Here is a 25,474-nt window from a genome sequence, read left to right on the forward strand (position 1 = left end):
GTAATCTAACGCGCTGACGTCATCTTCGCCGTACATGAAGCAACTTTCTGAAATCCTTTCTTTCTCCTGAAGGGATGCCAGTCCTTTGTGATCTGGATGTTTTCAGTTGTCCGCCTCACAAACAGCTCGCACATGCACACACAGACCAGACATACACACCGACATTTTAGGATTACGTGTCTTTGGCCATTTGCCTCTGACAATTACTGCTTTGATTTGCTTCAGAAAAGCTTTATATGAGGGTTATATTTCCAGGAAAACACTACTATTCAGAAGCATTATTTAGATCACGATTATCATCGGAAAGGGTGTGTCTTAGCCAGCCTTTGCCAGTCATTACATACTCTAATAGCATTACATTATGTATTATCTTGAGAGATGATTTAAACGTTCTCGAAGGTACAGACACAGTTCAATAACAGCATTATTTAGCTACGTTATTGTCACCACTCTATTGTTACTGTCGTATTTTATGGCGTAACCAGGATTTACCTGATTTAACATTAGTTTTATAACCTGAAAGGCGCTCGGGGTTTAGCGCTGTCTGACCTCAGCAAGATTATACTATTTATACAGCACGACTTAATATTGCTTTTGCTTATGTATCTTCCTGGAGCACTAAGACATGCTTCCAGACCCTTCTCATGAGTGGTCCTATATCCTGCAGCATCTTTTACTTGACAAAGGGATTATGACTTCCATCTTCACTGTTGCCATCAAGTCAAAGTCGACTCATAGCTATCACTCTCGTGATGCCAATGGTAAGCGAGGGAACGGAAGTGCTTTGCCATTGCCTTCTTTGTGCATCTTTTCAGGGTGCACCTGGAGGGCAAACTTGCAAGCTACACACACACCCTGTCCCGGACTCATCCATCTGTCCTTCTCTATCGCCATTATAAATTACCCTTTGTCCAATCTATGACTTTCTGTGCTGCTTTCTGAGTGAAGTACTCTTTTGGTCACAATTTTGTATTTGTAACCCAATTATTAGTCTAAATGGCAACATCCACAGTCAGAAGTCCCACGTCTATCGATAACCAAAAAGCAAAGCTTATTATAAGTTTAAGTAAAATTATTTGTTTTCAGCTGAACAGGAGGCTTTTTTACTAAGCTTTCAATGTTTGGGTGACATATACATTTACATTACATTTATTCATTTAGCAGACACTTTCCTCCAAAGCGATGTACATCTCAGCGAAGCATATACTGTAGATACATTCAGAAAACCATTGACTCCAATGTTTATCTCGTTGACAAAGTTTGTTTAAGGTTTTCAAGATTTCGCTGTTTCAGTCTCTAAAAAGAAGCATCCCAAGCAGTCACATTTATGTAATGTGGACTTTTCGTATTTGTAATTTAAAATTTATATGTAGCTGAAATCCTACAGTCCATCCATTGATAAAAAAACGTCTGTGGAGCACTATATTGTATTTCCATTTTTCACTTTGACATTCCTTTTGAATTATGTCTACAAAATATTTCCATGCTGTACACCAACAAACTAGCTGTCAAAAATACACCTGCGCTACCACTGTTTTTACAACGTGGTTTTCTTTGGCCTGAAAAGGTTATAAAAATTCCTAGAAAAACTTGGTGTCCACTACAGGAATATCCATTACACACCAACTTCAGAAAAATCATGATGGTAACACATCATGAAACATACTCTGACAGTTGCTTACTATGAAACTTGCTAACTTTGGAGGTGATAGAATATGACACGGGCACAAGGCTGAAATTTATACATCACATGCTGTCCAGTACATCTTAGCTTATAAAATCAATGCATCGCTCATTCATGATTGTTAACCACTTGTCTAAGTCAGGGTTGTTGCGGGCTGGAGCTCATCGCAGAAGCACAGTATTCTGGACTTGTCAGAGTACGCCACAGCCGTTAAAGGGTAATGTCATGGCTTGGCTTCGTGAACGAAGATTTAGGAAGGGGAGTGCCCACGTCTGCTGCAAGCTCGCAGGTGGCTGACGAGACCAATGTGGGACAGGCAGGTCCGGCCGCGGCGGCTTCAGGGTGCTGCCGAACGATGTCGTCGTCTCTGGGGTCAACATCAGATGACCCTTACACCTGGACCGCCCGTATGCAGGATCAGAACTGCGGCTTCCAGTGTCATCTTCAGCCTGCCGTTTTGCCCCTTTTCCCGTCGCTGCAGGGCTTGATGATGTTGCTCGTAGACGTGGGCGTGCCCTTCGAGCTTGGGCAGTGGAGGTTTTAGGCGGAGTGCAGTGTGCGCAGTACTGGGCCCATCCTTTATACCTGGGGTTCATCTGCTATGGCCTAGCAAGCTGGGATGGTAACAGCAAGGTCCCCAGGTTGTGGGTGTTATATCGGAGTGTCCTTCTCCTAGATGGATGGCCTGACAGGGCTAACGAGCTTCATCTCCCTAAGTTTTGAGTCAGAGTTGTCCTTCTCTTAGGCTGGCTGCCACCCAAGGCTAATGAGTCTGATCTACCCAGGGTTAATGTAAAATTTACCCGAAACACATGGGAGAAAACCAGAGCACTTGGATTTTGAAACGCTATGGCTTACTGGCATGAATGTTTCAGTTCTTTCTGTTAAATACAATTTAATGTATGTATCTTTTATTCCAAGTCTCTTCACAGAGTCTACTCCAGCAGCTCTTTGTAGGAAATTTCTAGGGACGTCTTAGTTGTGTTTTAAGTATGAGAACACTGAAAGTCTTTCATAGATTTGATAGAATTTTTCTCAGAATGTTACAGGATACAAGTTTACTGGAGCAACATTCATTTGACTACTGACAAGGCCTGAAGTATAAAGCTCAATCTGCATTTTCCTAGTAAATTGATTGTCTTTATAGTGACCCAGTTATGTTGTGTTTACTATAATAATAAAGTGTTATGGCTCTAAACAGTCTGCTGCTTTTAGCAGGTTTTTCACATCTCTGAATTTTATTCATCGTACCCAAGGCTCTACATCAGTACCAAGTACAAAGATGCATTCGTCTCTGGCATCTAACATCTCCTTGTTTAATTCTTTTAAAAAAAACAAAGAATGTTTATTTTGTTGACTAGAATAAGAGCAAAATGGCACATTTTTTCGGGTGTGAAGTCAGTCACAATTCTAATTGAAAACAGTTACCCATGTTTTTTAAATACATCTGAGAATCTGGGATTAGAAACAGTCTTGCTGGAACTGGCATATGGCTTCAAGGAAGTTCTGTTGGATAGAAATCATTATTTAATACTGAAATGCAATAGATTATAAAGGATAACAATAAAGTTTCAATGAACAAATGAAGTAATGAAACTTTATTAATCCCAGAGGGAAACTGTATTTCAGCATGTAATTTACAACATACGTACATGCAAACATACATATATGCTTTGAAGAAACAGAGATAATTCAGTTATTTAGATAAAATAACTATTGTATTTACACAAGCGCGAGCTGAGTATTGCCAGGTGGTGCAAGGTGTAATGAAGTAGATCAGAGCAGTACTCAGCGCACACAAAACTCTTGGACCTTCTGAAGTCCATCACCACCTCCTTGGTCTCTCCAATGTCGAGCAGCAGCCGGTTCAGTTTGCACCACTCAGCAAACTCCTTTACTAGATTCCTGTCCTCATGTTCCTGCCCATCCTACACCCAACAACTGCTGTGTCATCTTAAAACTTCTGCAGATGTTTGGCACTGGACAAAACTGTCTACTAAGTCAACAACTAATAGAAATAATCATCTATCTACAAATACCGGAGTGACCTCAGTGTAAGGTGATTCCATACCTTTCCCATTTATTTAACTGAAAACCATAATATAAAGAACACGTTGCCATGTATTGAATGTCTCACTCAGGGCAGACATTAGAACAGATAAAAATTAGTAATTATATGTCATGTAGCCATGTTCCTTGAAAAGAACAGTGTGAACTGGTTAAGGGAAACAGTGAAAAAGGTCATTGACACTGTGTCAAGATGGCTAACTGGTAGAAGAGACCATTCTGTTTCTATTAACACTCTATTCAAAATAAAGAGGTATTTCATGTGAAGAAGCTGTTGATATAGGGGGGAGTGGTGGTGCAGTGGGTTTGGCTGGTGCCCGCTCTGTGGGGGGGTGTGGGGTTTGAGTCCTGCTTGGGGTGCCTTGTGATGGACTGGCATCCCACCCAGGGTGTTTCCCCTCAGTCTTGCGCACCGTGTGTTTCCTGGATAGGCTCTGGCTTGCCGCGACCCCGTTCAGGACAAGCGGTCGTTGACGTTGGTTGGCTGGTGTTGATATAGTCAATGTCAGTGATTTATTAAAGTAGATAAGTGTTTCTCATTCTAATTCTTTGCAATGTATTTAAAATGAACCTGGGATGTTTGGGTGCAGGTCCGAATCTGGTTCAGTCCGTTTTCCCCATGTCTGCATTTTTTACCTGGTTTCCTCCCGCATTCAAAGACATGCCATTTGGGTGGATTGGCAGCGCTGCGTTGCCCTTTGTGAGTGTCTGCATGTGTGGGTAACCTATGATGAATTGGCATCCCATCCAGGGTGTACCCACGCTTGTGCCCACTGATTCCAGGATAGGCTCTGGACCACGAAAACCCTCACCAGGACCAGCGGTTTGCAAAAGTGAATTAAATGAAGGAGTGAATACCCAAGACAAATTTTTTTGCAAATTGATGAAATCTGATGAAAATCACACGGTGGAATATGTTTTTGACTTTGACTACTTAATACTTACTGTTCTGTTTTATATGTGAACATATATTATTGCAATCGTTAAAGTTAGGTATTATTTTTGCTTTCCTGTCTACACCAAACTCTTTATTTGCACAAGAGACTCAACAGTCAGCTGTTAAATTGTCCAGATGTTTGATCCTGATCATGAGTAATTCCTGTACGGGGTTCCCCCCTCCGCATTTGCCAATGTGCTGCACCACATCCACTGTACCTGGAAAACGATACGAATGTGGTCACCTTACGCTACGACACGCCTACATTAAAGGGTACTCCATTGCATGGACCCAGCCATGATGGTGAAATTTTCCAGCAGACTTCCATCAGCCCTTTCTGTTTTGCTCAATGTCTGCAAGCGCTCAACATTTCTTTTGTTTTGTGTTTTTGCTCGATGTGCTGGAAAGAATTCGCACTCAGGATTGACCCAGCTTTCACCAGAGTTCTCGATGATTCCTTGTCTTATAAACCACTCCCAGATGGAATGTAACTTTTATTAATATGCTTTCCTCATTATTTAGAACTTTACTTGTTTGGCTCAGAGTTCTGTTCTTAAATTCTGTTCTGTTGTTTTCAAAAGCACAGAAAGAAATGGCTTAACATTATATCTGTGGGAAAGTCCAAAGTTTAGGAAACACTTGATGATGGAAACATATAATGCTTGTAGAACCAAGCCACTCTGTACCAAAAGTTATAACTCAGTTTTATAATGTTGCCTATTATGATACAACCAAGGAAATACATCAGGAAACTGGAAGCACACCATCATGTTAGAAAGGAAAAGAATCAGAGCACCAAAAGAAAAAAAAAAAACACAATTGCCTACAGATTCAAGTAAATGCAAAACAAGGGCAAAGGGTTACATGTCAAGGTCGTGCAACACCCTCTGAGGACTTCGAAAAAGGGGACAATATCTTCCAAAATTCATCATGATTATTAATGATGTTGCTCAAAAGTTAACTTTTCTAAAGGAATTTAGCTATTCATTTGAGTCAACCACACACTTACAAAGGGAAATAAAGCATAAAATACATTTTCTTATGAAATATCCTAGAATATTGAAATAAATTCCAGAACTTTAACAAAAACAACTTTAACTGCTCTATTCCTGTTATATCTAAACTTTCTGCTACAAATACAACAGATAATCAGATGACCTTTACTATGAATTAAATTCTTTTTCAACATTATATGAAACACACCCTCCCAACATGTAACAGAACTTCAAGCCCTCACATAAACAGGTGATCATGATCAGCAAGAACAAATGGAAATGGATCTGATCTGATGCAACAGATCAGATGATTGTAGGCAGGTGGAGCTAGTTGGTGAACAATAGGATCAGCTGGCCCTGGTACAGATGATTGCTGTCAGATGGGCCCAAGCGGGGGAAGAAAGCACTCGGTCAGAGTGTGGCGAGATGGTTGCCATCAAGTGGACACAAAATGCCATGATGTCAGAGTGAGTCAACTACCCCCAAGTCAGGCTGATGTAATGCCCTACCGTACAGAGGTCTTTCAACATGTTAACCAGTGACAGGTGCCATGGTATGGTTCAAAGGTGAGCAAATCCACTCAGAAGAATCTTTGCCATTCAGAACACTTGTCATGGACCAGTGTTTAGTGCTTCTTCCAGGAGTGGGAGGAGCTACACAAGGCTGATCTTTCATTTCACATAATGTTCTTGTCCTGCATCAAGGGTAATATGATATTTTTTGCATTTATTATTATTTTAACTTCATGTTATTATCATATCTTGACCTGAGTCTGTGAAATGTTGTATCAAAATTGTTTTTTAAATTACTTGGATGTTCAGTGTTTACAGTAAAAACTGTTTACAAGTCTACTTGTATGCAATTATTGAGGCTTTGATATTATTATTATTATTATTATTATTATTATTATTATTATTATTATTATTTATTATTATTTTTTTTTTTTTAATTTTGTAGTTTATGTTAAAAATGAAAAGGCTATTCTTAGGTTAATCAATGATTTGTTTCATATGAAATCAGTGTTTTCAGAGTTATAAATGTATCTATAAAACACAGCAAAAATCAAATCTGATCTTCCAACAAAACTAGCTATTGTCAATTAAACTGACTAAGTAAATAAAAAAAACAAATAAAACCCCAGTCATCTCGGTGTTATTAAACATTAACTCTATGACAGATGGCTTTGTCATGGAGTGAAGAGATGTCATCAATGGTTCACGGTTTATTCTGAAATTTATTTGTATGATTACACAAAAGTAGTGTATTTACAGTGCTGCAGTATAGTTGTTTAGATAATAATAGGTCACTTTGCAATCTAAGATCTAAACATCTTTTAATTCATACAGGTGAAATGATTCTCAGAATTATATTCACTAAGTTGTGCATACGCACAGAAGTAATGTCTGCACCAATTTTTAGAAGCTTGAAAATAACAGAACTTAAATTCTTTTTTTTGCAAGAAGTGACCTCTCCCAATAACTCTAAAAAGAAATTGGGCTGTGCAGGTGCTCAGTCCCTATAGCTCAGCAACACGTAAACACCGAGAACTTGTTAGTAATGCAGACAGAAAGGGATGTATGATAGTCTTGTATTTCACTCATTGTCTCCAGTTTATCTGGGGTTGAGGAAAAAAGAAAGTACTGGTATTCTTTGCAATGGATTGACGTTCCTCGAAGGTGTCAGCGCTCAGTGATTCTAGGATAGGCTCTGGTTCACCGCAACCCTGCTCGTGACGAAGTAGTTATTGAAAGTGGATGGATGCATTGAGCAACTGATGGTTTCATTTTTGGCTCTAAACGGGTGTGTAAAAGTGCTCCTTTTCATATTTTAACTTTGAAATGAGGCCAATAATCTAGTGACTTCCACTGAGCTGAAAACCCCTGTTCATTCAGCCATACTCAAGACACTTGTTAAATGTTGATGGCTTCTTGCCATGAAGTTTGGCACTTGAGAAATAAATTGTTTAGGAATGATATGGACGTATGTCACATGACATCTCTTTTAAACAACCAAGATACTCTGGTGGGCAATTGTAAAGAGAACACACTGTTTTCCTGGCTGTGGCAATTTTAAATTACCAGCACACATGGCAAGAGGGTTTTTGGGGCCACTGGCAAGAGAGGCTTACAAAATCCCTCCAAGATGAGTCTAGTGGTGGTTCATTTTCTTTGGGGGCCGGAGGTTGAATTATTTCAGCATGACCTCAGCAATCTGTAGACTAAATAACTTGTGCCGAGAGCAGGTGCCACTCTGCATAGTGTGAATTTTTACAGTGTTAAATGAGGTTGCAGTGCTGGACTTGATGAGAGTGAATTTTTTTTAAATTAATTAATTTTTTTCCTCCCCCCACAATAAGCTTTCCCCCGATGTCCATTGTGTTAAAAGCACTACATATTTATTTGAGTCTTTGATGTTATAAAGGAAGGAAATGTTACCCCAGTCATTCACAAGAGGGGGGGGGGGGAGGCAGACCCTTAAATGCTTACATTTCATTTTTCATTGAGAAAAAAGGAAACCCTTCCAATGAACTAATGTTTCGGTGACTGTGAAATCAGCTGGGTTTATTTTAAAGCGGTCCTCTATTTTTGCAGTAATATGTGCTGATTATTTCATAATGTTAGTTTTGGAAATGGAGGAGTGCCCTGCTGGATGAACCATCTGCGTGCACACTATGGACTGGGACTTGCTTTATTCCAAGAGAAGAGCTGCAGGCTTGGCCCTCTCTTTGTGTCCCATGTATACACAAGGGGGTGTGCATGCAAACCATCCTGCAGAAACTTCACGTTTCAGGCATGTTCGTACAGGATGTAGAGATGAGCAAATCATATGTCTGATGCAGTCTAAAGAATAAAAGGCAAAAATCTGTGGCTTAACATATGCTATATATTCATGTACTAGATAAATTATACCAGTCCAGGCACCAAATACTAGATGGAAAACAATCAGGGTGGAAGAAGACCCAAAAGCGTTTTTTTAACCAATACACCAAATTTCGAATGTTGACTGATATATCGTTGTTCCTCAGGGAGGGGTGGGTGTCAGGGCAGAAGTCATCTCTTCGAACAGATGGTGCTGGGATGTGCTGAGTGTTCCTGGAGCATGCTGCTTTTAGTGAGCAGCTATTTAGGTGGTCCAGCGGTAAGTCAACAACCGATGAGGTCTGCACAGTGTAGTCGATTCTCCCTGGTGCAAGATAGCTTGTGTGTTTATTCGTTCTCATCAGGACACTTCTTTTTAACCCCGAAAAGACATGAAATGGTTACGGGTAGCTGAAATTTAACTCCCTCGGCTGCGGGGAGTCTTCAGTGAGGTGGAGCTTCTGTTACACGGCGGAAATGTTGATGGCCTTACGATTGGCCTTGTACTGTTACACCCATCCTGGCCATTGGGCACATGAGAGGGCTGGATGAAATGAAGACTGCTTCTTAAGCACGGGGTAGTATGACAAATTCCAGTCCGCTGTAGTCTCAGCTGTCACAGACTGCAGGATGTCCAAAATTTCACAGCCATCCCGCCACACCAAAAATATCATGGTGTCAAATGTTTATATAATCAAAGAGCATTGAGCAAAAAAAAAAAAAAAGTTCTCAGTGTAGATTATTGCTCTGTATCTCTGGACTTCTCAGTTAGTGAAAAAGGTGAAATTAAGCCGTTGAGTGTAGCAGTGGCTGAAACGGCACGCTATTCTCATGCAACATGATACAGGGAGTCCTGCGTTAAACCTTTTAATTTCCGCCCCTTCTTGTTCTCAGGAAGCTAAGTTGCAAGTTCAACGTGAACTGTTTTGTGAAAGGAAGGAAAGTACCGCTCGTTCTCATGAGCCAGTGTTTGGGGGGAGAAAAAAAAAACGAGCACCCGTCTTTAAGATACATTCTAGGTAATCATTTTCAACTGCAATTAATAGGTTAACGAGAAAGAAGGAACAAAACAGAATTGCCTTTTAGGTAATGCAAACCTGCCCTCCTGTATCATAATAACACCATTGTGGTCCATCTGCTGTCAAGCTCCAAAGAAATTTTTTTTTTTTTGGAAAATTTTTCCTTTTCAGTAGTTCACCATGAACAAATTATGTAATTCTATCCTTTGAAGACCTTTTTTAAGGTAAGAGTTCTTCCAAAATGCTGTATTAATCTGGCAAAGTACAATCCTTTTAACTAATATGCTACTGCTGTATTTCAGCCATGCAGATACTACTCTAAATTTTAAGTAGCGGAGTGACTAGAGGTGGAGATAATGAGCCTGTGCTGAGCACTGTCAGACGACAAGAGATGATCCTTCACATGATGTAGGTTACAGTTTACTGAATACGCATTTTATCCGGTCATACAATTCTGTTTTTTGGTGGTTCAGTCAAGTTAATTATTGGTGGCAGAGGTCAGCGCTTCCAGATTTCACATATTAGGACCAACTGGGAGAACACATGCATTTGAATAAAAATACTGGACATAATTAAGCATATGGCTAAAAATATTTACAATGGATTTTTGGCAATTAATTACATGCACTATTTGCTATCAGGTGAAGGTAGTAATATACACTGAAATAAAATATTGGCTTGCAAAGAATACTGTCCGCTGCTGAGCTTTTTTGTGGTGTTGAATAATATTTCTAGAGCTAAATAAAATGTATTAATGTCTCAAACTACAAGTGATCTTATATAACCTCTGTCCTTCCTCTTCATGCAATGACGCATGGTTTGTTTGTGACCTCCTCCGCCCCCCCCCCCCCCCCCCCAATACCTGGCAGTGAATACTCTTTCACTGGAGCTTTTTTGTTGTGTATTTCTGTAATCCTTTATAAAATTCCTGTCCCATTATTTTGTGCATTCACATAACCAGCCTGAGCTGGTGCCAGTGGATGGGAGATAAAGGAGTGAGAGTCAAGGGTCAATGAATGAATACAGTTCTCTAGGTGAGCTCAGTAAAAACTAGTGAAGAGAGCAGATGAGTGGTAGCAGGTTGCTCATGCTGGAGGTGTCGGCACACGAAACGGGCAAGTGATGGGCCATAATTTTACCTTCCGCAATACGGACACAAGGCAAGGAATTTGCCACGTCGCTGTTCACCATCGCAGGATGAACAACAATGCGAACCATACCGGGATCCTTCACCTCTTTTGTGATGAAACAGTGAAGGGGATGTTTGTCTTCTGAGGGACTGAAGAAGTATCAGAAACAGCCCCCAGATACATCTAACTTTAAAATATTTGCAAGCCTCTGGAGTTTGTGTTATGACAACATAAACGGCAATTCGTTCATCCTTAGCTGTCTTGCGTAATTTCTCAAGTTTGGTCCGCACGCCTTTGTTTTCATCACAACATACCTATTTAACACAAAAGGCTTATCTTCTTTGTGATCTCATTTGTAGACCCGTTGGTAAAATGCTTCATTTTGTAAATGAAAATGACCTTATAATACTGTTATGGTATATAGCAGTCAATACCATGGTTACATACAAATAAAGCACCAAAATAAAATTGCAAAGACTGTTTAGCTGAAACTACACGTAGAGAAAGGATGACACAGTAAATTAAAAACATTTCAGGGATGTTTTTATCATTAGACATTAGCTAAATGTTTCTGTTACTAAGGAATAGAGTTGGCATTAACAAAATGATTACTGTAAATTGGGAAGAGATGGGGAGGGGGGGGTAATTGGTGTACATTTACGATGGGGGACCAGATCAAGAGTAAGGGGTCGAACTAATTGCCAAATGATGGTTATTATTATTAAAAAAGCTTGGTGGTAACATTTTCTCAGGCCCTCTTCTCCTAGTCGAGGTATGGGTACCGGTAGGTGTCACTTACTCTGTTTGGTATAGTATATGAGAATAGTACAATTTGTGACCAGTTTATACAGAACTCCCCCTGCCCCCAGGTGGTTTGATGATGATGGTAAGCATCACTTCTGACCTCAGTATGGTTGATGCATTAACCTTCAGATGCATTCAATTTGCAGCCTATCCTATAGACTGTATTTTCAGCATGGTACCTTGAAGGAGGACTAACATATCTTTAAAAATGTTTGGACACATTCAAGAAGTATCTGTGAATTTGACTTTTTTTGAAGAAAAAAAAAATGTTCAATGTATCCGTGTCTGGCAATATACCTCTTGGAAAAAACCATCTCACGAGTGGAGGCTCTCAGAAAGCCAAGATCTGAGTGCACATCCCTATGGGAGCGAAAACCAACCCTGCGTGTCCTCGACACGGTACCTTCCCTAACTTTTGTGTACCAGTGTCCTGGGTTCTCCCTCAGCTCAAGCATGTAAAGTTCCAGGCAGAATAAAATGTGCATTGTGTGCTTGACAGAACTTCAAGAGTAATACAGCTCATCTTTTCAGTGCTAATCCGTCTAAAGCGACTTTCTGACTTACTGAACCGACTACTACTGGCCATCAGAAGAGCACCGAATTCAAAACTTGCCCTTTGTGCACCCTATGCCTACTTGGGCTCCGACAAAAACATTTCCCCTTTTCGCTGTCGCAGTGTGAAGAGTCCAGCTGGGTTCGTCTTAAAGGCTTTGATGTGTTCATATTTCTACGTGCCTTTGGAATCTCATATGGCAAGATGTGAAATGTGGAAAAAGTTCCACTTTATTAACTGTTTTGATGACCACGGAGGTTTTTGTTGTTATAGTGAAATGGGAGAAATGTTTACGTTCATGAAAGCACATATGTTTCCCATGCCAAGATTTTGCATTACTGCACTCCTAACTACCTGTGTTAAGTTCTTCTAAACTACGATGGTAAGGATAATGAATATCAAGTATGAATTTTTAGAAGGCCTTAATATGCAGTGCTTTCCATCCCAAGTGTACCACTGTAATACTATTTTTTTTCCCTACTGGATGCCATTCCTTCAAATTCCCTGAAATATTTAACATAAAGCAGTTACATTAAATATGCCTTTTATTTTCAAGCCACCTTACATTATGTTTTATGAATGAGGGAGGGGGGGAAAAAGAGCATTTCATGATCAGTGGTCTTTATCCCCAAAATAATGAATATGGAATAAATTATCTGATGACATTTTAGATATCATTGCCAATATATGCAGAAACTGTAGGTGTCTAAAAAGGATACATTACATGCCACCCACATGAGCCAGATGCACAAACATAAGGCTAGTAATTTTATCCACTTTGTTTCTGAACGTTTCGTGCGTAGAAATCATTGACTTGTCCTTCTTTTCAAATCTAAAGGAATAATTATCTTTCTGTGTCGCTGACATCTTGTTCCTTTTAGTCTCAGAAAAATGTTTTTTGATTCTAAGTTCCTTTGGTTTTCTTGTGTTTAATTTAAAACGATAATATCGTATATCATGCATTATGCAAGCTTGGATTTTCCTCTGACCCCAAACACTTCGAACACCTGTTGAGGTGTAATAAGTCACTTAATTTGAGCAAATTCCACACTTTGAATCTGGCCACTTGTGGAAAGATCTTTGACAAAAATTTGATTGTAATGGGCAGTTCTGTGATGCTAAATCCTGCATGGACACACTTCATTCTAAGTTTTTTTTTTTTTTTTTGTGGGTCGTATACCTGAATCATCAGTTGTGAATGATCATGCATCCCATTACAGTGATTCGGTGTCACCCACAGGTCAAATACTGCCTGAGAATACTGAGCCAGCTATCCACCTGATTTGGAAGGGGAGAACATACAAACTAACAGTTTGGGTTACATTTAAACCTGTAGCCGCTGAGCTGTGAGATGAGTGCTACCAGCTGAACCGATGTGTAGTTTACAGTATTGTCCTTCTTGCTTGTGAGTAATTTTATCAAAGACCAGCTTCTTTCTTTTACTATCAGTAGCCTTTCATCAAATTCTATTTTATAAGAAACGGAGTACAAGGAATACCTCAATGATGATGTATAAGTTGCCAAACTTTGTCATACCAGTATATTGAGAAATACTTAAACTAGGGTCCATACTAATATTTTAAAAAGTTCGATGCCCAGAATGAATTCAGGGAAAATGATATTCTATGTAGTATGATTGCCATGTGGGTAAATGTGCTCCTCTTCCCCTCCAAACTGCTGAGTCCTGCTAAACATTGAAGAACCATGTCCTTTAAACCCATTTCTCTCCCCATCTCCTATCTGCATCATAAAGTTACACTACATTATCTGTCTCAGATAAATCTGTAGTCCTTTTAATTATATAGCCAGCTACTTGTGTAATGTGAACCAGCAAAAATGGTGGTACTGGACAAACTGAGAACTGTACACCTGTATTTCTCTGTGTGCTGGCAAAATGCACTTTTGTTTACTCTGAGTTATACATTGCTTGGGAGAAGAGCATCTGCTGAATAAATGTAAGTGTAATTTGATCATCAAAGACGCAGAAAGGCGCAAGGCACAGACAGCCTTTCATATGAGTGCTTAAATTTGTGAGATGTAGGTCCCTTTGGGGAAAAATATTTGCTAAATGAAATGCACTCCAGCTTAACCTGTGGTTATTGGAATCCAAATGAAGGAGTGAATCATTGCTCACGGCCACATGAATGTGGTGTTTTAAGTGCTTTAAATCAATGGTTTATGAGGATTCTTCATGCAGTGCATGCTCCAAGAAAGCCCTCCTGCAGAAGTGTGCACCGCTGTGGCTTTTGCCCTTTGTTGTCCCTTATCTATGAGGCAGTGCAGGAGGAGAGGCTGCATGCGGTCTTATCTAGCACTTCTAATTTCCCATGTTTGTTTCATCTCTGACTGTGACTGGATGGAAGAAAAGTGGCCTTTTTATTTTGCTGAACATCTCCTGAGGATTTGCTATTTGAAGTTTTTAATTTGATTTACTGATGTTTTTCAAATAAGCCAGGAAAAGCTTTACTTTGCAGAAAATATTTTCAATTTATGGTACCATAAAAGATAAACGAATCACTGTCCATCTCAGCTCAGACATTCAAGTGGTTTTCAGGAGTTATCGCTAAGGTAGCCGGGAAAATCGTGTATGATGTATTTCAGTGAGCTGACGTTAGTTAGCGGGAGAGCAATTAGTAATTTCAATTAACCTTTAAAAGGCGTCCGGTCTTCGATGAAGCCCGGTGACCTGCTGACATAAATCCAGCCCTTTGTTGAAAGCACTTTCAGAAGATGGAGAATGGAAATGAGGACCTGCCTGAAAACTATGAGTTTTTGAGAAAATGATGGTCTGGACCTTATTTATAATCTATTCTTAGACCCTTCATCCAAAGCTTGTATACTTGACTTACAGGCCAACGAATTGTACGCAGCTGGTCAATTTGAGAACCAAGAGATAATGAAAATGCTTAGTTATAACAAATCAGGAAAATATGTGAATTTTTTTTCTTTCTCAAAGAAATAACATGTGCTAAATGATCTTTTCTGTCATTGACAAATGTAGATGGTCTAATGAAACCACTGGAAAATGAGTTCTAGTTTCAACACAAAAATTGAGCCCAGGCTAAGATTGGCACCTTCCGTAAAGATACTTAATGCCCTCAGAAAGGGCATTCATCACTTCCCCAGTGCTGATGTTAGGGTCAGTGGGAGCTCATAGCAGTGACTCTCCAGTGGTCAGGAAGTGTGACAGGTGTTGTAGGGAGTCCATGTGCCTGGGATGATATCAGCTGTATGGTGAGCACAGCTTTGTCACAGTCACCCTACTGCCATTAAGCAGCTGCCATCCAGAGAGACAGAGGTTGCTCTGGATCATTAGCTGTGACAGTTATGCAGTGTGCATGTTAAGCACACTCTTTTTCTTTTTTTTTTTGAGTTTCAATAATGCTTTACTGTTTCAGATGATAGTACATCACACTGACTACAGTAAAGATTACAGGCTTCTCCCACAAGGACATTTACTTTCTAGAACAGAACTTTTTTAAAGCCTTGGTGACATTGAGCATCTTCTAGAGATCTGGACTTTTTAATCATGTAAAACCATCATCTAGCCCTAAAAAAATAGCTGAAAGGAAAGCCTTACTTATCAGTTTAAAACCTGTATGCTTTTTTTTTCGGTTCGCTTGAAAGGCAACTTCGTTAGGAATGACTCTATGTAACCTGATTTTATTGTTCATTGATCGCACATGATGCATTATAAATAGTTAGGCAGAGAGGAGTTAACAGACTCCATCCATTCATTTTCGGTTAACGGCAGCCGAAAACAACAAAATAAAGAAAACAGATAAGCGATGAAAGGGAAAAGCAAGAAAAGAAACAAGAAAAGGGAGTATCCGGGGGCATGGGGGCGCAGCGGGCTTGGCCAGGTCCTGCTCTCTGGTGGGTCTGGGGTTCGAGTCCCCCTTGGAGTACCTTATGACGGACTGGCGGGACGTCCTGGGTGTGTCCCCCTCCCCCTCCGGCCTTCTGCCCTGTGTTGTTGTGTTAGGCTCCGGCTCGCCGCGACCCCGCGCTCGGGACAAGTGGTTTCCGACTGTATGTGTGTATTTTTATGAGTGTATGGCCAAAGACCCAGTTGTGTTCAATTGTATTATTTTTTTTTTCTGTAGGCCACAGAAGATGTCTGATAAAGCACGTACTGTGGTTTCAAAACTGAAAAGCACTTATCTTCTCTGTAGTGTCAAATCAACAATTTCTTGTTATCAGTAACTGTAGAGTGTGTTTGTTTTCAAGCCAATTACTATGAAATCATTGTTGAAGTGAGTCCAGCCACCAGGGTCTGACAGCCACATGGCCTGGGTAAGGAGGGCACTGGCCCACCAAACCACTTCCTAATGATCCCAGCATGTTCCAGTCAATTGGACATCCAGCAATCTCTCTCTTCTCGCTCATTCTCCCACACAGAAGCGATCCCACAAGCTCACCCCTCATGGCTTCCCACAAATGCAGTTCATTTCATTCATTAAGCGCTTGGTTTGGGCTATTCATACCGTAGATATGCATCGCTGCAATGTGAAACACCTTAGACTTTCATTTTATCCTCTTTTCCACGAACAGGTTACTTCTCTGTGTACTCTAAATTTAGCAAACACTTATGCTGCGGTTAGAGTAATGAAATTGCGTCAAGTGTTTGCTCTACATGTGACTTGAAGCAGTAAATCAGTGTGAGCGGTTCTGCACGTTCCCTCTTGATTTGATGTAGGTGGCTACCTAAACAGTGCTTTCCCAGAAACCGCTCTCGTTGATTACAAGTTTTGATGTTTTCTGTACGTGTGCCTCAAGCAGATGCTAGCGATTATGGGCACTGCCGAGCACTGATTGCCGCCGCCACCCCCCCCAACCCTGCTTTGTGTTTGTGAAACAACCAAATCGGATATGGATGGCTCTCCCTCAGTCCAAACACATTACGCAGCATGGAGAAGGAAACCCGCCATTGTTAATAACTGCAGGAGTCATCAGGTGAATTAACGCTTACCTTGAAAAGACTCTTGCATCAAACCGTTCTGCCTCTAATTAGGATGTTCTTGAGGAATTGCACATGTGTTACTTCGGATCCCAGTAGGATCTAAAGAATAGCTTCATAAATTATTGTAGAGTCACAGCTCTAGAAATGGATAAAAATGTAAGCTGATTACATGGTTTGGTTATTTTAGCTCTAGTATTAGGTCCATGTGCTGCTGGGTGTCAGAGCATATGGTTTGGTGTCAAAGAAGTGTCTGCAAATTATACTTGAACCTTGAAAGCTGTCCTCATGGCTAAACACACTTTGATAAAATAGTGACAAAAAGAATCACCTAAGGAATTATGGCAGCTTTGAGATGATCAGTACTACAAAATGTTAGACGCAGAACGTTGAGTTGTTCTGATGATTTGTCTTGGCTAGAAATTATATTTATGAAGCTTTTAAACGTGTCACATGGGCCTTATCTGCTTATAAATTCTTAGTCTAGGAACAACGGGTCATATGGTTCCACAGATACTGTCAGGAGGGACTAGGGCAGCTGTTGCTGAACTAGGCTTGAAGCTCAAATTTTTAGGGGTTCTTCAGTAAAACAATAAGTTTTAACATGTCATCGATTATTATTATGCACCGCACCGCACCACACACACACACACACACACACACACACACACACACACACACACACACACACGTACATACGTTGTCTGAGCCGGAGCCTAACCCAGCCGCAAGGAAATAGACCCACGGGGGGACGTCAGGCCGTCGCAAGGCATCCCAAGCAGGACTAGAACTCCAGACCCACTGGAGAGCAGGACCCAGGCAAACCCACTGCACCCCCCCCCCCCATGTAATACGCACCTTTCAGAAGCAATTCTAAGTGCTGCTGTCACATTATTTTGGATTGCTGGAATGTTCTCACTTCCTTTCATAAAGAAATTACACCCAGTGAGATTGCGTCAATATGGGTGGTGTGGTACAATGAGAATGCTTTTCTTCTATCGAAAAGTCTCAAATGGAGACAACAGTACGTGAAGGAACACTGCCATGGTACAAACATTGCTCCTCATCTCTGTCCGTTTCTCAAAACTAGGGTAAGAAGTATGTCTGCCTTTGAACATGTCCTTCTCAGTTCTTGTATATATTATGCAGTAATTAATGACTGTTTCTGGGACAGGTAATATTTTTTTCTGAATATACCCAACATGCAGCTCAGTGCTTCTACATTGTCACCTGTAATAGTCTTAATTTGTTGATCAGACCTTGCATAATATGTTTAAAAATATCTAAAGTGGAATTGCATATTAATTGTTGTTTTTATTTGTATATGTGTATTTATTGATTTACACATTGTGGTTTATAATGAGAGCAACGTGAAAATAAATGGGACTGTGGTGATGCAGCCTGATGCTTTGTGGTTTGGGACAAGGATTCATAATAAATGTTTGTGGTTCATACGCTGCTGCCTGCTATTGCTGTGGCATCCTTTCTGTGGAAGTACCTGCTCGGAAATACTCCGCTAAAAATATCCACTTAGGATGCGTTGGATAAAACTCTCAGCTAAGTAATAAAACGTTGACCAGTGCAACAACGTCACGGTACTGTGTCCTCAACAAGAACATCATTTACGTTTTCCGATATCAAAAGTCACAAATACATTTTCACGTTGTTTAGAGACTGAGCGACACAATGGCATAAAGGTAAAGTGTTTTAGGTGAACTTGTGCTTCTAAATTGTGTGTGTGAGGAGAGAGAGAGAGAGAGAGAGAGAGTGCCCTTTGAACAGGCATCCCATCCACGGTATACCTTGCTCCATGTCCTAAGCTTCTAAATTCCAGAATAGGTTATTGACGACCTGCAGCGGACAAGTGGTTATTGAATGAATGAATAATTGTTTATATTTTTTAAAATATTCATTGACATGTTCCTGTTTCAACTTATTATTCCAGGGTTGATTTATTCAGTTACTTTATGTTTATTAAACTTCAGCTGAGACAACACAGTCGGCCTTGGATATAAGAACACGTGTAATGTATTCATTTATAACTTTTGACGTTATCTACTTCATTCCTGTGTTACTTATAGTATAGACTAAATATTGGGACTTTGTTTTGCTGCCTATGGGATTTGCCTTCCATGACATCAGTCTTGTTTTCAGCTGCAACGATGGTGTGAAAATCAAACATTGCTTATGGAGGGCTGTCTGGAATAACCGCACAGGTGGGTCGGCGTTTCGAATACCGACGTCTATGCAGCCATCGCTTGTGGTCTATTCTCAAATCACAGCTCAAGAGGAAAGCCCGTAGTCGGTCACAGATGTCCGTGACAAAGAAAGTCAGAGTGATAGCTGTGCACCGTTTTGTCACGTATACAAGCTGCCAGTGGAGTCCGTTCATGTTCTGAATGCTTCCACGTGGATTTAAAAATATGTCCTTCAATTATAATATCGTAGCCTCTCCCAAGCTTGAGTTGGGGAAAATGCATTGCCAATTGGTCGTGCTAAAACTGTCAAAAACATTTAGCAGTCATTTATATTTATCTGTATCAGAGCTTAATGCTAACCCTCAGGTCTGTGTGCCGGCAACCGGCATAGCAACTGAGGGTCCATGATATAAATACATTTTGGCCTTTTAGTGAGGTCTCAATTTGACTGTAGACAGTGATGAATTTAGGGCGTTAACAAGTATTTCTCTAAGCAATACTGTGCATTATGCTGACAACTAGGAAGTGAAAAGCAGTAAAACAATACCTTTGAGTCCTGAGCTATCACTCAACAGTTACAACCAATATGCACACATATCTGCTGAGATGTGTATCGCTTTGGAGAAAAGCATCTGCTAAATGAATAAATGTAAAAGATATTAAGCACAGCAATCACATGAGGAACAGGTAAACACCAGCCAAAGCAAACTTGATCAGGCAGGCAAGGATTATAGCACGCACTGACAGAAATGTGACAATCCTCCAAGGCCCAAATTCTCTTTTTTTAGACTTGTGTAAATGGATAATTGATTGGCTTGATTGATTAATTGATTGGTCACAACAAGTGTGCTGGAATCCTCTAGGTGGCTCCATGGTCTCTGGTTGTCACTCATAGTATTGCTCCCAGAGGATGTAACAAATATTTTCTGGTTTTTATAACAATTTCAAGGTGTTGGGAAATCTGATTAGAAAACACAACTTTTAGGCAAGTTCTAAAACCTTCAGTAGCAAGAACGGTGGTGTTGCACTAAGCGTATTTTGAAAATCATGTGTTTGTATCTGGTTCTCTCCATCTGTTGGTGACTTGTCGCTTTTGACAAGTTTTGCTAAATGTAAATGTATCTCTTACAGCAGACTGACATTCATGCTTAGTTGTTTCGGGGAGCATGTGTGACTGCTCCTATACAAGTTCCTGTGGCTCATGTTGCATGATGCGTATTTCCATAAAAGTTTAATGGTCCAATTCTTTCACAGCTTTTTCCGTTTTTTTTTTTTAAGTACTGTATACAGTTCCTTTAGGCTGGTTGTGTAAATACAGGTTGTATTCACTTTGCATACAGCAGTTTCAGAAAATGGCTAATGCGAAGGAATGTCCATTAAAAGTAAATGAATGACAATATTTGTAACTTCAATGTTTGTAAAATGAGGATCGAGTGCAGGATTCATAAAAAAAAGACACTCTTGGATTTCGAATGTTTTGTTGTCATTATAGTACAAAAATTTTACGCCTGCTTTCATAAATGAATATTGTAAATTGTGATTCTTTATACAAATATGATGTTGGTGATGAAATAAAGTTAAATTTTCAATGACTTTATGTAGGTATTTTCACATGCAACCTATTCATAGGACACATTTCTCATGGCAAAACTGACAAATGATAAAAATGCCACCTTCTTTCAAACTTTTCCCAGATTTTCTTCACTGCACTTATACATTAGCTATGTAAAAGTAAAATAACATTTTCTGGCTCTTCCTGAAATCATTGACATATTTTCCTCATTCAGCTTGCTTATTTTTTTATTCCAAATAGATTTCCCTACGTGCACTTCTTGACTGCTGCGTCCTGGAACTTTTGCTTCTTTTATTTCTGAAAGGAAGAATTGTAATTTATTCATCAGGTCTTTAAAGTATTCAAGAAAGTCTAGAGATTCATTGGGTCTGTAGAAAGTCTGGTCTTTTTGAAAGAAGAGGAGGGAGAAAGACGGGGGGAACCTTTAAGTTAATGATCGATGAGGTGGCTTTCTTTGACTTCAAAGGTATTGAGTGCCATTTTCAGCATTGCTTTTTTTTTTTTTTTTTTTTTTTTCTCTCTCCTCCCCCCTTCCCCGTTCTCTTAGTGGTTCCATGCGGCACGTGACCTGACCCAACCGCCAACAGGAGCCATTGGGAAGGGTACCCCCACTGGTGCCGCCGAAAGGGGCCGAACAATGTCACTTTCACCGAGGCTGGAGTTTCTTTCAATGGCCATTTTTGTTCCCCTTCCCTGTGGTTTTTCTGGCATCTTGTTTTATTGGTTGCTGCTCACTATGATGTTGGGTTCCCACCCCCCCTTCAAAATAAAGCCGGCGATAATGAGACGGCAACTTTTCAGTGTATGCCGGGAATATGCGTAGCTAATCATATCAGAGGTCACCTTTCCCAGCATCCAGTGCATGGTCTTTGGCATCTGTTTTGTGCCAGGGTTGAATGATGTCACACACTGAGACCTATTCACATAGCGCCTAATCGAATCGCCCTGCCTGGTATTCTTCAGCTCACAAGGCCGCGTTCGCGTCGGGAGTCCTGGAAGGTGTGAGAAAGTGCCCCCTGTGTTAATGCCCCCTCTCCATTGGTGTGAGCAAGCTTTAGCACGTGGTGTGTCTGAGAATGGTTACCCAGGGCCTCATGTTTCACTCGTAGTTTGTCTCCCAAAACACCCTTAAATTAATTTAATTTTGCAATATCAAATGCATTTTTGATGATTTCCTTTTGTTTATTCAGCGCTTGCATAGTTTTCTCTAAATTCGGTTGCAGTTTGAGTATTACTGCGTGTAAACAGTTTTGCAAAGAAACACATTTTTTACATCTAAGCTCCGCTGTTTGGATTCCATCAGTATCACTATTAAACATGCAAAAATTCATTAATTCATTAATATATTACTGATGCTTTACTTTAAGCTTGTACATTTAGCTGCTTAGATTTACCCAGTTGAACAGTAAATTATAAATTAATCCCGGGTAAGTACTTTGACTGGCTCTACCACAGCAGCAATGGGATTTGAAACCAGGTTCTTCATTTCCAAAGTGACAACAATGGGACCAGCAGCCTAAATTCCTTTGTATACATGCTTGTAAATACACACACCACACTTTCTGAACCGCTTGTCCCATACGGGGTTGCGGGGAGCCGGAGTCTACCCGGCAACACAGGGCGTAAGGCTGGAGGGGGAGGGGACACACCCAGGACGGGACGCCAGTCCGTCGCAAGGCACCCCACGCGGTACTCGAACCCCAGACCCACCGGAGAGCAGGACCCGGTCCAACCCACTGTACCGCCGCACCCCTTGCTTGTATATACAGAATTATTTTAATATTTTTCTATTAATATATGTAATTGATATCTTACTGTTCTATCATATAATTATTAGTAGATTATTATAGTATTGCACCTTTGCAGTTGCAGATTCAAATCCCACCTTCTGCTGTAGTAGCCTTGAGCAAGACACTGATCCAAAACTGCTTTGGTAAAAATTACCCGGCTGATACATAATTGTCACTAATGTGGCATTCAGTTGCTTCAGGGAAAATGTTGTATGAATATACAGTCCACATATCAGTGTACATTTACAGTATATTTATTATATTGTATGTGTTATATGTGCGTTGGTCCCATTCCGGATCTACCAAAGGGTGAGCAGTGTCAAAACTCTTGGCAGCCTGGCTTTTGTTTTATTTTTTTATTTTTTTTTTTCCTCTATGTGTTTTTCATTTTAGCAGCAGCTTTCTTCCCAATAAGATTAACAGCACAAGATACTTGAGATTTTTTTTTTTAATAGTTTGATTAATTTTATGAGTGATACACATCAGATGATAAGCATGCATGTATGGGCAAAGGTGCAGAGGAAGTCTTTGATGGTGCTGACTCATGAGTCCAGGGTGCCTGTCTGCTTGTTCTGTAATGATTCATTTTGAAAACAAAGTTGGCAGGGGGTGATGAGTGGCAGGTGAGGGCTCTCTTCAACAGAAACTGTGATCAGAAGTTTATAGTTCCGATAATTTCTAAAAGGGGGGAAAAAAAAAAAAACTAGCTGAAGTATTTAAATTCATATGAAATGCTTAAGAGTATATTGCGGAAATGGCTCCTGTTAAATTATTTTAGAAATAATTTAGAAAAGCTAAAGGAATAAAGCTCGCATTTCAAAGTAATACTATTACATTCAGAATACTTTGTTTTATGAACTGTTAATGATTTATTTTTGTTATGTTGACCTTTTCTTATGATGCCGTCTATGTTTACTGCCTATAGAAGCTGCTTGGAAGCCGACGGAGATGAAGGGAATGCAGGTGCCTTATGAGAATTCTACCATAGCAATATAGTTGAATTTTCTTTTTTTTTTCGCAGTCAAAAGCACCATGTTCAATATACTGTAATGCCTTAAACCTTAATTCCCTGTTTTAAACGTCAGATTTTTAAAATGTCCAGATAGTTTTTCCATGTGGTATAAATACATTACTGTAAAGTTGTGTGTTTTGAAAAGCCTGATTTCTGATGTTCAATGACGCAATGCCACACTTTCGGACTTTTATTGCTGAACGTCTACTGCTGCTGTTACTGCCCCATAATTTTTCCATGACATGGAAAGCTTTAAGTCAGAAATAAAGGGTGGAAGAAAGCAAGCATTCTTAAATAGGGAAATACCATACAGCTTATGTCCATTGAGTCCAAAATATATAGCAAAAAATATATAGAATATGTACATGAATATTAATATGAACGTATGCACATGGAGTATGTGTGCATTTCAGTACTCTGCCAAGATTTCTTACCTCGCAGCATTTTGGAGAACACCTTGATGCCACGTCATCAGTCATCTCTTCTAAAGAAGAAGAAGGAGAAATGACAGAAATTCCTTGTTAGTGTAGAGAAATGTAAATTTATTCTTAAGAAGCAATTTTATTAAGGATGACATTCCTGTTAACCACACACTGTAAGGTCTAGAAGCCTGGGGGGCTTTGGAAGTGAAAACATACACTGCTCTTCACGGTGTTTTACCTAGTGTGACATCTTATAATGGCGCCCTAGGATTACAGATCAGAACCAGGTGACTTCTAGGGTGCGAAGAGAAGTGGCTGAGAAACACATGGCTCTGTTTTCCATACTTCATTTCATCTTGCAGATTATGCAATGAGGAGAGGAACATCCTGGTGCTACACAATCGCCTAACTGCTTTATGGAATTTGAGCTAAACCCCATATCTGTAAAGAACATAACTGGTGTTAGTGCTTATGCTTAGTGTACACACGCAATGTCCACAACTGCTTCTCCCGAGAAAGGGAGGGGAGGAAGACGGGACATACATCGCAAGGCACCCCAAGCAGGACTCAAACCCCAGACCCACAATTAGCAGGCAGTGACCAAACCCGCTGTGCCACCCCTGTGCTCAGTGAAGTCACGTTGCTAACGTTCCTGTGTCTAAGCTGCCGCTTCCGAGCTGTTCCATTTACCAGCAGCAACAGGTATTTTAACATTCACTAAAATTAGTATATGTAAGCTTGAAAACAGATGCACACCCTGTTTCTGTTTCTCTCCTAAAGAATGCTTTAGGACCTTTGTGATGGGCATTAGCGCAAATACGCCGTAATGGCTGGAATACACACAGTGTGGATTTTTTACATAAACCCAATTTTCAGTTACTCGATATTTCCTCAGATGTTTTCTCTCAGGCAACTGGGACCGTTTAAGCTTCCAGAGCAGAAAACGGCTCATCCCAGCCATGTCTGAGCCGTCCACAGACAATTAAAATCTGCAGGTACCAGAACAGCAGACTAGCCTTTCCAGTCAATTAGGCACATTATTGCAGGGATTATCTGGGGTCTTGCTGAATTTCTAGTTTGAAGGAAACCCTTGGAAGACTTTTCTTTATTCACCTAGATAGCCTTCAAACAGTGTGCTAAGCAAGACAAGACCTTAAAGTCTAGCTTCTGCCTTTCGAAGAAAGACAGGAGATACCGAAGGGGGAATAAACCAGTTGTGTCACTAAGCAGTTTATCAGTCTTTATCTTGTCTAAGGAATGCCCTCAATTGTCAATCATATCTATCCGTCCATCCGTTTTCGTTCATTACTTATGCTGACCGGAGTCGTGGTGGTCCAGAGATTACCCCAGAATCCCTGGCCGCAGGGCTAAGGGGCCTACAGTCTGGAGAGGAGGGCAGCATGTCAATCAGTGTTAAGACAAAAGCATGTGTTCTCAGGATACTAAAATAAATCATCCTGGTATATAAAACT

This window comes from Scleropages formosus, chromosome 8 (genome assembly GCF_900964775.1).
Source record: "Scleropages formosus chromosome 8, fSclFor1.1, whole genome shotgun sequence".
Taxonomy (NCBI): Eukaryota; Metazoa; Chordata; class Actinopteri; order Osteoglossiformes; family Osteoglossidae; genus Scleropages; species Scleropages formosus.